This window comes from Schistocerca gregaria, chromosome 9 (assembly GCF_023897955.1).
Source record: "Schistocerca gregaria isolate iqSchGreg1 chromosome 9, iqSchGreg1.2, whole genome shotgun sequence".
NCBI lineage: Eukaryota > Metazoa > Arthropoda > Insecta > Orthoptera > Acrididae > Schistocerca > Schistocerca gregaria.
In genome coordinates, this window is record NC_064928.1 from 161,948,985 (window position 1) to 161,961,566 (window position 12,582).

Genomic DNA, 12,582 nt, shown 5'->3' on the forward strand with positions numbered 1-12,582 from the left:
GTGCTCAGAGCCATTTTGAACTACGGCGGACCATGGAGTGATCAGAGATCGCACATTGAGTCCAGTACTCTCAGCCGTGGCAACTGGCCGTCCACCTCTCCCAAATCGCCAGTCAATTCCAAATTCCGAATCGTATTCTTCAACCCCGATACGGAGAGAGGATCTCTGGGTATTCCTTTGATGGGTCGATATTGGTGAAGAGCAGCAGCACTGTTGATGTTGTTTTGATAAAAACAGCTTCACAGGTAAAGTCCTGCTCACCTTGTCCAGAACCATTTTCGCTGTCTGAAACTGCAATGAGAGCTGATGTTTGTGTTTCAACTCTACGTCGCCGTGACAGTACCGGCAGCTAGTGGCAAGTATTGACACTGACACTGCTAACAATGCAAATCCTGAAACTTCCTGGCAGATTAAAACTGTGTGCCGGATCGAGACTCGAACTCGGGACCTTTGCCTTTCGCGGGGCAAGTGCTCTACCATCTTACCCGCGAAAGGCAAAGGTCCCGAGTTCGAGTCTCGGTCCGGCACATAGTTTTAATCTGCCAGGAAGTATCATATCAGCGCACACTCCGCTGCAAAGTAAAAATCTCATTCAATGCAAATCCTGTAGCGCAAATGTGAACATTATTCCTTTGGAATTAGGTAACAAAACGATGAATGGTTTCCTGTCTACACTGTCTCAAGTAGTGGAAGTTTAATTATAACCATGCCGTATTTTCATCACTGGCTGGAGAACAATTTTGACCTTAGTTAAGAAAACGCGACCACTTTACGAATTAGGTAAGTTGTTGGACAGTAAAGTTACATCAACAGAGCGAGTTCAGTGTCGACGTTGACACTGCAGCGAACGGAAGCGAACACAACTGAACGCTCATACACAGACAATTCACCAGTGTTGACTACTACAGAGGACGCCTGTGCAAGGTGTCTAATGGTTCAAATGGCTCTGAGCACTGTGGGACTTAACATCTGAGGTCGTCAGTCGCCTAGAACTTAGAACTACTTAAAGCTAACTAACCTAAGGACATCAGACACATCAATGTCCGAAGCAGGATTCGAACCTGCGACCGTAGCGGTCACGCGGTTCCAGACAGTAGCGCCTAGAACCGCTCGGCCACCTCGGCCGGCGACAATTTTACAGGTTCGAATCCCGCCTCGGGCATGGAGGTGTGATGTCCTTAGGTTAGTTAGCTTTAAGTAGTTCTACGTTCTAGGGGACTGATTACCTCAGAAGTTAAGTCCCATAGTGCTCAGAGCCATTTGAACAACTTTACAAAGGGTGGTGTACTGTTGGCCATAGTTGCCTCCTGGTCACGGACAGACTCTCGGTGTCGGACGCTGCGCCAGTCATTGCGTCTGCGTCCTATAGAGAAGACGACCCTCTTGCGTTGATACGGATGCTTAGTCCAGCCTGGTACAGCATAAATAGCTGCTACCGGCTGAGGGACTGTACTCGACGCCACTCTGTGCCTTTTCTTCGCTGGACCACCCCATCCACGGTGTGGTGTAGGTGGCAAGCGTTGAACCCAGAACTGCAGGGCTGGTAAGCCCCGCACCCGGAGGCCCTTAGGGGTACAGACAGGACGGTGGTCCGCCAGGAACCCTGGTCGTCGTCTTGCGTCCCACACTCGGAGAGTACAGCAGCTGGTACTGCACTGCAGCTGGTAGTCCATCAGCTCTCCCGTCAGTAGTGGGTGGGGTGACACATCACGGAGCTCGTCAGTTGAGCTCAGCTCTGTGGCGCCCCACGGCTGGTTGGTACTGCACTGGTTGATGGGAGACAAAACTTACCAAAACAACATGGGCATGGAACGGAATGTCGTCGACACGGACTCCATCGGTCCCATTGGCCTCAACCGTTCTCTCCTACATGGATCAGAGGCGGCGGCGTTTAAAGAGCTCTCCGTAGTTCTGTGACGCGCGGTTTGCTAGCGATGACGGCATGTGGCCTCGTTATTCTGCTACCCTTGCTTTAATTCTCTCTCACAAGGGAACCTCCCAATCGCCCCCCCCCCCTCAGATTTAGTTATAAGTTGGCACAGTGGATAGGCCTTGAAAAACTGAGCACAGATCAGTCGAGAAAACAGGAACAAGTTGTGTGGAACTATGAAAAAAATAAACAAAATATACAAACAGAGTAGTCCATGTGCAAGATGGACAACATCAAGGATAATATTTTCGCAAAGTTATGATCTGTCCGTCCGTTCATTGACGTCCCTGGTCACTGTAATAACTTTACTGCCTGTGTTTTGCGACCGCACTGCAAAACCGTTCGATTAGTAGACGAAAGGACGTGCCTCTCCAATGAAACCGAAAACATTTGATCGCAATGTCATAGGTGAACCGATTCCTCCAAAGGAAAACACGTCTGATATATTCTATACGACACTAGTGACGGCATATGCGTCACATGACAGGAATATGTAGTCGACCCACCTAACTTGTACAGTTGGCCAATGGGTAAAAAGATTCTTCTACCTTGCCCGCTTTAGGTTTTTTTGTGGATCTGATAATGACTCCCAAAAAATTTATGAAAACATAAGAGTTTGTCACATAACCTACAACAAATGAATGCAACAGTTGCACAGTTTTCCCTGTACCCTGTCAAAACATATGTTTTTAACGTTTTCAAATTTTTCCGTGTGTAGACCGTCAAATCCATCGGACTGACGGATGGACATATAACAATTGTCTGAAAATAAAACATTAAACTTCTCATTCGAGGGAATACTTGAACCAAAGACCTCTTGTTTCGCTGCTGCTCACGCTAACCGCGGGACCACGGCGCTCCTCAGCTCGAATCATCCTTTATGTTGCATATCTTGCGCATGGACTAATTAGTTTGTATATTTTGTTTATTTTTTTCATAGTTCCACACAACTTCTTCCTGTTTTCTTGATTGATCTGTGTTCAGTGTTTCAAGGCCTATCCACTGTGCCGACTAAACCTGAGGGGGGTGCGCTGGGGAGGTTCCCTTGTCAGCAGCTAGTTAAATAGGTCTATGAGTGTTTTCCCCTAGCCGTCTCTATTGCTTCTTGCGGTATACCGCCGCACGAAAGAGCGTGCGCGTTATTTTGCTTAGTCGCTGTCCTTTTCTGTTTTCCTGATGCGTGTGCTCTCTCTCACTCAGCTACTGCAGAACTGCAGACTGTGTTGCCCGTCTGTATCACGTCACCCTGTTTCATGGTCCGCCTCTAATCGTGGCGTAACCAGCCCGAGGCGTACGAAAAGTCAGGCTGCGGCGCGTACGGAGGTAGGCCTCAGCTCGCTCAACACAGGGGACAAACTATGATTCTAACCGTGTTAACACACAACGAGGTATGTATGTACAAACGAGAATTGCATCTTCTACTGGAATCCGCTATTGTTAAGTCTTAACTGTTATTAGTCCTACAATGATCGGAAGTCCATAGGCCTACCTATAATTTGTTACGGCTGTACTGGAGTACAATAAAATTAAAATCATGCCAAAATTACTATCAGTTGCACCACTTCTTGTATGAAATGAGGTCTGTTAAGCAGAAAAACTAAATGCTACAAACAAGCCGTAAAATAATTTACATAGAGTACTGATCTGAAATCTAAATTATCTGTAGTACTGTTAATCAGTAACATTTTATATTTGCAGATGCAGATTACAGTAAAAGATGCAATCCTCTTTAGTACATACACGCCCAGCTGTGAGTTAACAGGTTTAGAAACGCATTTTGTCTGCTGAGTTCAGGCCTGCCTACCGTGACGTACGCGCCCTGGGTTGTCGTTCTCGTGGGCCACGAACCAGCCTATCTTACGTCAAGGTGGCTGATCTCCGTTAAAAATTTTATTATTTGGAACCTGTATTACTCTTTACCGCATCACTACCATTTGCTTGCCTCGTACACAAGCGTTTTCAATTAAGGGGACGGAAGAGGACATAAGATATTGTGTTATTGGTTTTAGCACTAATAATCGGCACTCAGTATATGGCATACTCTACTTAGAAACTCGATGCAAAAACCTTAGGATTATCTTGCATAGCGACTGTACTGCCTTTGATGAAGAAGGCGAAATATTGTAGGAAAAGAAGAATTTAGGTGTGTGAATTGTACGTCAACTGTGAAATGAGTGGAGATAATGTACTTAATAATGAACTGCGGCTCCATTCTTCCTTGGCAGTATTCCAAACCTTTCGACATACACGTTTTGCACAAAGCTGCGAGAAACTCATACTTGAAGATAAATGTAGATGTTAGCCTATGCTGAAGGTGGTGCTGTTGTATTTGACCACAAACGGTATCTTTGAAATGTCTGCAATATGTTGCAAGCGTCAGTCATCGTCAGAGCAGTGTCCTGTGTAGTTGTTACATTATGTCGAAGCGAACGTGAAAAAATTGTTGATACTTGTCTCGTGAGCGCTTCCAAAACCGAGGGTGCAGAAGCGTTTGGTGTCTCAAGAGCTACCACATCTAGACCTGAAACGGTGTACAGGGAAAGCTGAAAACTATCTTTTATGTCCTCGTCGACTCTGTAGAGTCTTGTGCCATAAGAATCAAGTGAGAGGATGTTGTTCGGTGGCCGGTGTCCTCTTTCTTCAACACAACTACACACAGGTATTAACAGGTTCTTTATCTACGTAAGCAGATAGCTGCTACTTAACTTTGCAGCGCCCATGTGTTGTGGTATGTTCGCCTATGCGATGAATGACAGACGCCAACTAGGATAGTGACTGAGCTAGTGACTTAGACAGTGAGCCAGTAACTGAGACTGAAACTGCGCTAGTGCCTAAGACTGCACCCTCCGGCCAATGGCGGCGATCTAAATACTTGTGGTGGGGACGGCGTTGGGGGTGCGTTGCTTGCGAGTCTGTCTTTGGCCTCTCTCGTAATAGGCGCGTTTGATCCAGCGCCTACTATCAAATGGTTCAAATGACTCTAAGCGCTATGGGACTTAACATCTGAGGTCATCAGTCCCCTGGACTTAGAACTACTACAACCTAACTAACCTAAGGACATCACATACATCCATGCCCAAGGCAGGATTCGAACCTGCGACAGCAGTGCGGTTCCGGACTGAAGCACCTAGAACCGCTCGCCCACTATGGCCAGCGTCTACTATCGATCTTCTTACTATATCTTTGCTGACTGATGTAATGGCGGCAGCTTACACCAGCTCACTATCATTTATTAAATCATAGTGAGGATGAAACTGTTTTTTGACTGATCATGAGAAATGTCGATTGCACAGACTATGGCAAAAAATAAGAGAATGTTAACTACAAAAGTCACTGCTGAACTCAAATGCACTTCGTACTTGCTAACGCTGTCACCACCAATACAACACGATGGGAGTCCCACAAGCAGGAAACTGCAGGTCAAGATGGGATTCCACAACAACTCTTCCGTGATGAACATGGCTGTAATGAAACCATAAAATCTGGACTATGCAGCAACAGAAGAATTCCATTTCGTCAGGTGAGTATCGTTGCACATTTTTATCGACTTATGGCCGAGTTTGCGTCCCAAGAGAGAAACGTAGCGTCGGTTCGCTGATGATTTGGCATCCATACTGCGGTATTCCATGGGTTCCATTGTTACTCTGCGAGGTTTCATTACTGCCGAGGATAATGTGAAACAGGAACTATTTTGCAGGAAGAATATTGTAAGATTCCCCTGGGAATCATCAAGAACCTGTGTTTGTCCATTCCTCGACGAATGGAAGTTGTTTTAAATGCTAACAGCTTTCCTACACCGTATTAGGCACGGTAATGAACTGTGTTTCTGATGTTTCCGTACTTTCGTCAATCCCTTTATGTCACATGACACATTTCGCTGACCTCTCATTACAGTTTAAGAGGATATTCAAAAGGAATTAATTACCGATGAGCAACATAACTTGAAGAAAGGCTAGCATTCACACTCCAGTTATTTGCAGCTGGAAACATTGAGTCAATTATTGTTTACATTTCGGTATCTGCTTTTTGTCACATACTTTCTGACGTCGGCAGTGATATAGGTGAAACACTTCAAGTGGGTATAGGAAAGATGAAATGGCCAGTGAGCTAGGAGATTGAGAACGATAAGTATAGGCCGTCAAATAAGCATCGGCCACACAACAACAATTTCATTGAAGTAAACCAGCACTGCCGAGAAGTCTGTTTCGTCACAGTCACAAGGGAGAGTGTTCCAATCGGTGGACAAAACAAGGTTATCGAAATAGATGAGTCGCATATAGCAACAAGTAAATTTAAATTGGGCATATTTGGGTATTTGGTGGCTTTGAAAGAGAATCCCGCAACCGCTTTATAGTCCGTACTCAAGGGGGAAGTAAACTTTAGTGTCTGTGATAAAGCACTTTATATTGCCATGCAGCCGGCCGGTGAGGCCGAGCGGTTCTTGCCGCTTGTCTGGAACCGCGCAACGGCTACGGTCGCAGGTTCGAATCCTGCCTCAGGCATGGATGTGTGTGATGTCCTTAGGTTAGTTAGGTTTAAGTAGTTCTAAGTTCTAGGCGACTGATGACCTCAGAAGTTATGTCGCATAGTGCTCAGAGCCATTTGAACCATTTTTGAACATCACACTGAAAGCGTGCCGACCGTCACAAAATCGTCGTACTTTTGATCGTGTAGGGATGATGGTAGTAGCAGGGAGGGGTTGAAGTTCGTACACAGATACGAGGAAAGGGCTAGGGTGTGGGCTAGTCCGTCGACTGGGAAAGGGGCAGGAACAATTGAGATTGAGGTGAACTGCCTTGATGTTGGATATGACAGGGAGGGAATATGATGGTTGGCTGATGCGGCGGTGTATTTCATTGTCTCGGAGGGGAAGTCTGCTACATTAGGATACGGCAGCAGTAGCGACTATAGGGATTTTGCTAATGGCAAGACAGCGTAACAGGATTGGATATTGTAACACCACCTCACTACTCTACTTGTCACGTTCTGTTATTTTACTAAATTTTGACTATGATTGTGTTGCTAACGGTTTGAATAGGCAGTCGGACTCGTAATTATTTAGACAAAAAAGGTGGACAGCAAAATGCTTGTATTAGCTCTCTCAACACTGTTGCTATGAGTTGTAGCAAGGGACTACTATGGACTCCTGTCCAAAGTGAACATGTAGTTTAGTAAACAAGGTAATTGAAATATTTAAACCCAAAGTTCCAGTAAGAATGTAAAATTCTTCACTAACCGTTTCAGGAGCGAACTCTTTTATGGAATCAGCCTTCCACTACAGAGATGACTATGCACGGTGATCAACGAGTAATGACCGAGAAAATCTCTCTTCCACCTTGAAGATTACGAAAACACTAAGTTGATCTGAATAATGCAACATCTAAAGTTATTATAAAAGTTAACTCTCAGACCTAAATAATGAAACGCAATATACAGGGTGTCCCAGCTATCTTGTCCACCCAAAATATCTCTGGAACAGTAACAGCTATTGGAAAACGACTTTCACCGGTATCAATATAGGGCTGGAGCCCATGGATGTATATATTTGGAAACACTCTAAAACGAAGGCATACGTGTTTTTAACACAAACTTTTTAAATGGACCTACTATATTTGTTCTTCAGCAGTCCATAGCATGACAAAGCACATACACAATGGCGTTGATTGCATCGCAATATTCCCATTACATCCCGAGATATTAAAACGCGAAGTTGACGCTTGAAACACCCGACATGCGCTGCTAGCGCACGTCCTGAGGCTCAGGAGTGAACCCCATGCTGCCCGTAATCGCGATGTGATTGGCATGTGTAATCACACTTCCATACTTATCAAGAGGTCCGAAACGAATAATACGGTCTGTTGCCATCCTGCAGCATGGGGTTCACGCCTGAGCCTCAGGACGTGCGCTTGCAGCGCATGTCGGGTGTTTCAAGCGTCAACTTCGCGTCTCAATATCTCGTGATGTAATGGGAATATTGCAATGCAATCAACGAGACTGTGTATGTGCTTTGTCATGCAATGGGTTGCTGAAGAAAAAATATAGGAGGTCCATTTAAAAAAACATGTTTGTGTTAAAAGACACATATGCTTTCGTTTTCTTTCTTTGTGTGTGAGGAACGTTTGCTGAAAGTTTGGCCTACCTTTTTGTAACAACCTGTATATAAAAATAACAATATTCGCTGCGAACCGATCCGTTACCGCCCAAGTTTTACGTGTGTAGCGACAGTGCCCTAGTGTTCCAGCGAACTCGTGATCTCGCTGCCCTGTCCACGCTGGTACAGTCCAATTGCACTCAACAACAGATTCAGGTGACACGTTTACGGTTAGACGGGGGGCAGCAGTAACTGGCAGGTCGGGTGCCAGCTGACGCAGACGGCGAGTTCTGAGATGACGACATACGACCTGCTGGCGAGTTTAGTGCGAGTATGCATTCTGGCCTCTGGTCGTAAGTCCTGCATGGATAGCTCACTAGTTCCGCCTCGGCGGTCGTACCTCTCGATCAGTCGAATGTTTACTAGCGTCCACTGCATCCGGCTAGCTGTACATGACTATCGCTACTGCGCTACCTACTCAGCAAGGAATGATGACAGCAACGACTAAATGTTCCACAGTTGTGGCCAGTACTGGAGGAACGGCGCGATGCGTGTGCCAGCCGCTCGCACCTGGAAATTCCGCATTTCCAGTTATGTTAGTCAGCTGCGCTGAGCACAGCGTTTACACGTCACTTGCAGTTCGCTCCGCCTCGCATAGCGGTTATTACACAGCTGTGTTACGCATAAAGTTGTAGTCTTAATCCTTTCCCAAGTGTGTGAAAAAAGTATGAACAACGACGTAAACCTATCCTATTCGGAGCCGCTGAAAGCGTGGCTCATCGTGCACGCATCATTGGATCCGCCGGGTCCCCGCGAGAGCGCTATCGGCCTCTGTCGGAGAAGTGCATTTCTGTTGCCAACTGCGAGTCGCTGGTAAAGGTGCTATCGACCAATGATACCACACACACACACACACACACACAAAGCAATAAAAAGCATACTGCAGACTTAGCCAAACGTTCATCCACTCCTGAACGAGATCTGGACAGATTTTTATCCATTCCCCTCAGGAAATGGAATAACATCTATAAAAATGAAAAAAAAATATTGTGAAACTGGAATTCGAGAAGGATTGTGAGCGGCAAACAGCTCTCGAAATGCAGGTCTGAGCAAGTACCTTGTTCAGGCTAGCGCGACATCAATGTTTCCCCAGAATGATTGAGTGATCTACGAGTGTGCCGTTAGCTTTGAATTAACGTTAGCAACAGGTTACCGTTTACCGACAGCCCAGTCCATGGCAAGTTCACAAATTGGCGTGTTTCTAACATTCTGACGTAAGTTCCATACTGTTGTTTGCTACTTCATGCACAACAGTATGGAGAGGTGGGCTAGAGACTCGTGCTGCAGCCATCATCGTAGGGAACCTGGACAGAAGCAGAAATTAGAATTAAATGTTTCCCTGAGGCATTTATGTCTCTTCTTATTATCTACGATAATGATCGAAGCAGACGAAATGAATTAAAATTTGTACTGCGGCCGGGACTCAAAACCGGGTGTTTTTGCTTGCTAGGCAGAAATGCTAACCATTACACCATCGCAGTGAGAACTTAGGTAACTCGTGCAATAATGTTGACCATCCCACTGCGATGGTTTACTGGTTAGCATTTCTGCTTAGCAAGCAATAAGACCCGGGTTCGAGTGCCCTCCCCAACACAAACATCATTTCATTTTTCCCTTACATATTGTCACTACTGCCAGGGCTCTCCGATATTTGCAAGCACTCCAGCATTGGAGGTAGTGGGACGTCCTTGTACCATTGGTTTTCTTATTGATCTTATAATTAAATGTTTCCCTGAGACATTTAAGTCTATTTTTATTTCCACGATAATGATCGAAGCAGACGAAATGAATTAAAATTTGTGCAGCGACCGGAACTCGAACCCGGGCCTTCTTGCTTGTTAGGCATAAATGCTAACCCATAGATCACCTCAGTATACGATGGTTAACATTGCTACACGAACTACCTAAGCTTAGTTCCCTCCCCAATACAAACTTCAATTCATTTTCCCCCTACATATTGTCACTACTGCCAGGAGTCTCCGATATTGGCAAGAAGACCCGGGTTCGAGTCCCGGCCGCAGCACAAATTTTAATTCATTTCTTCGATCATTATCGTAGGAGTAGAAGTGATCAGAGATCACGCAAATACAGTAATCTGAAGTTTTACTTAGCTTATAGACTTCTCCAAGCGTCGTGGAACAAACTTCAGAAAAGAACAAGCAGCAGTAAAGTCCAACTATTACACGAAGCTACCCAAGAGCATCGTGCAGTGTGAGGCTCCTGCTATTGATGCACCAGCGAACTGCCGGAGGCTGACCGAGACTGAAGAGTGCTGCTGATACTGGGCTATATGGCTGCTGCCGGTTATCCTGTATCGCAGCAGCAGAGGGCACTCGTAATCGGAGCCACTGAAGGTGTGGCCAATCTGGTGTTTAATCACTGTATCCGCCGGGTCCCTGCGCGACCGCTATGGCCGTCTGTCGGAAATGTGTATTTCCGTGGCCACCTGTGAGATGTCAGGGGGAGGGGGGTAACGATCTATGATACCACACAAACTGACCAGTAAAGGCCGAATTGTAGACTTAGGGAAGCCATGAAGCAATTCTGAACGAGATCCGGGCGAATTTTTAGTCATTCCCCTGGGGAAATGTAGTAACATTTATAAAAATTGAAGTTAAACAATCTCGTCGGTAATGAGCTTTGGGTACTGTCAGGCACACATTAAATACTCGGGGCACCTACCAACATGCTCATGTGTAACGATACAGGCCATGTTAAACGTGAGCGCCCTAGACGGAAATTTCGAACATGTGATTCACTCTAGACGTAGTCAGGTGGAATGTACGAACTCCGTCCCAGGGGACAGGTGGTATCAGGCAGGAAGGACATCCAGCCACTCAGAGTCAGCAACACTGCTTCACCACACATAACGTAGCTGAACCTGTAGAGACATGGTGCAAGGCAAGGAAGAAAGAAGAAGAAGAAATTGGAAATTTGTGGTAAGGGCTTATGGGACCAAAATGCTGAGGTCATAGCTCCCTAAGCTTACACACTACTTCATATAACTTAAACTAACTTACGCTAAGGACGACACACACATCCACGCCTCAGAGGAAGTATGGGCCCAGAATGCCTTCTTTCCAAGATATGACTTTGGTTTCACTAGATCACTTCCTGACCTTTGCTACACATGATCCACTCCGATAGCTTAGCCGATATTCCACAGACACACAATCTCATCAGAAGATTCTTGCGAGGGACGGTGTCACAAGCCTTGTGGAAATGTAGAAATAAGGAACCTGCCGTTCATTCCCTGCCGACAGCACTTATTATTTCGTGCGAATGAAAAGCAAGTTGTGTTTCAAAAGCTCGATATTTTCCGAATTCGTGGTTGTTGGGTGACAAAACATCGTCTTGCTACAGCATGATTCCTCGTCTTCCCACTCTTTCCTTCTGTAATCCAGTGAAGGAATAATTGGATTTCCTTATCATTGAAGTCTTCTCCTTATCTTTCTTCTTCTTCTTCTTCTACTTCTTCTATTTCTTTGTCATCATCGTCTAGGCCTATGAAGGAGAACAGGGATCATATCTACTCTTCAGTAGAGATTTTATTCTGTTATTGTTCTAGGCTCCCAGCTTTCTCTCTTCCACCCACTTGGTCTCCTTATTGATGAGGGGAAATCTCCCTGCAGGACGACTTGCCAGAGCCAAAGATAGCCTGTGTTTCCTTCAGTGGGATATCCAGTCGTTCCTGATATAACTTCTACAAAGTGATCCACTTGTTCTTGGTGGCTTCCCTTCAACATGGCGCTACGAAGATCCTGTTGGTGAGTAGAAACTCATGTGGAATGCCAGTCACATTTTCATTATCACGCGACGATATCATCTTCTTCTTTTTAGAGCTCGCCATTGTACCGGATTCTGTATCTTCCTTCTTCTCCTACAGGACCTAGCGTCCTTCTCAGGATCTCCAATTTCCTGAGAGGGCCCATCCTGGCCATTGCGAGGCACTCTGAGGCACACAGAACAGACGGATATACTACCTAATTGTAGAGTCGGAGTTTGAAGTTCTTGGAGAGGATTCTGAACAGAGAGATACTTCTGTCCTTTCGAAGCTGATGCATCTGTTGTCTACGGCTAGCCTCTCGCTGTGGTTTGCAGAACTCACTCTCCAAAGTAATTAACAGCAGGAACTTTTCTTGTGGTGGTGTCTTCCAGTGGAACTGTAAAGAGGGCTTCATCGATGTTAGTGATGAATTCAGGCTTCTGGACGTTGATCTCCAAGCCAGTCTCAATTGATACACTGTAAATTCTCTATAGGTCTATAGGTTGTAAAGAAGCGTCTTGTACACCGTTTGCTACTAACGCCAGGTCATCAGCAAAAGCTATGCACACCACACTGACGTTACTTTCCCAGTATCTAAGCTCACCGATAGATCTGTACCTACAGATTGGAAAATTGCGCAGGTCGCACCAGTGTTCAAGAAGGGTAGTAGGAGTAATCCATTTAACTACAGACCTATATCATTGACGTCGGTTTGCAGTAGGGTTTTGGAGCATA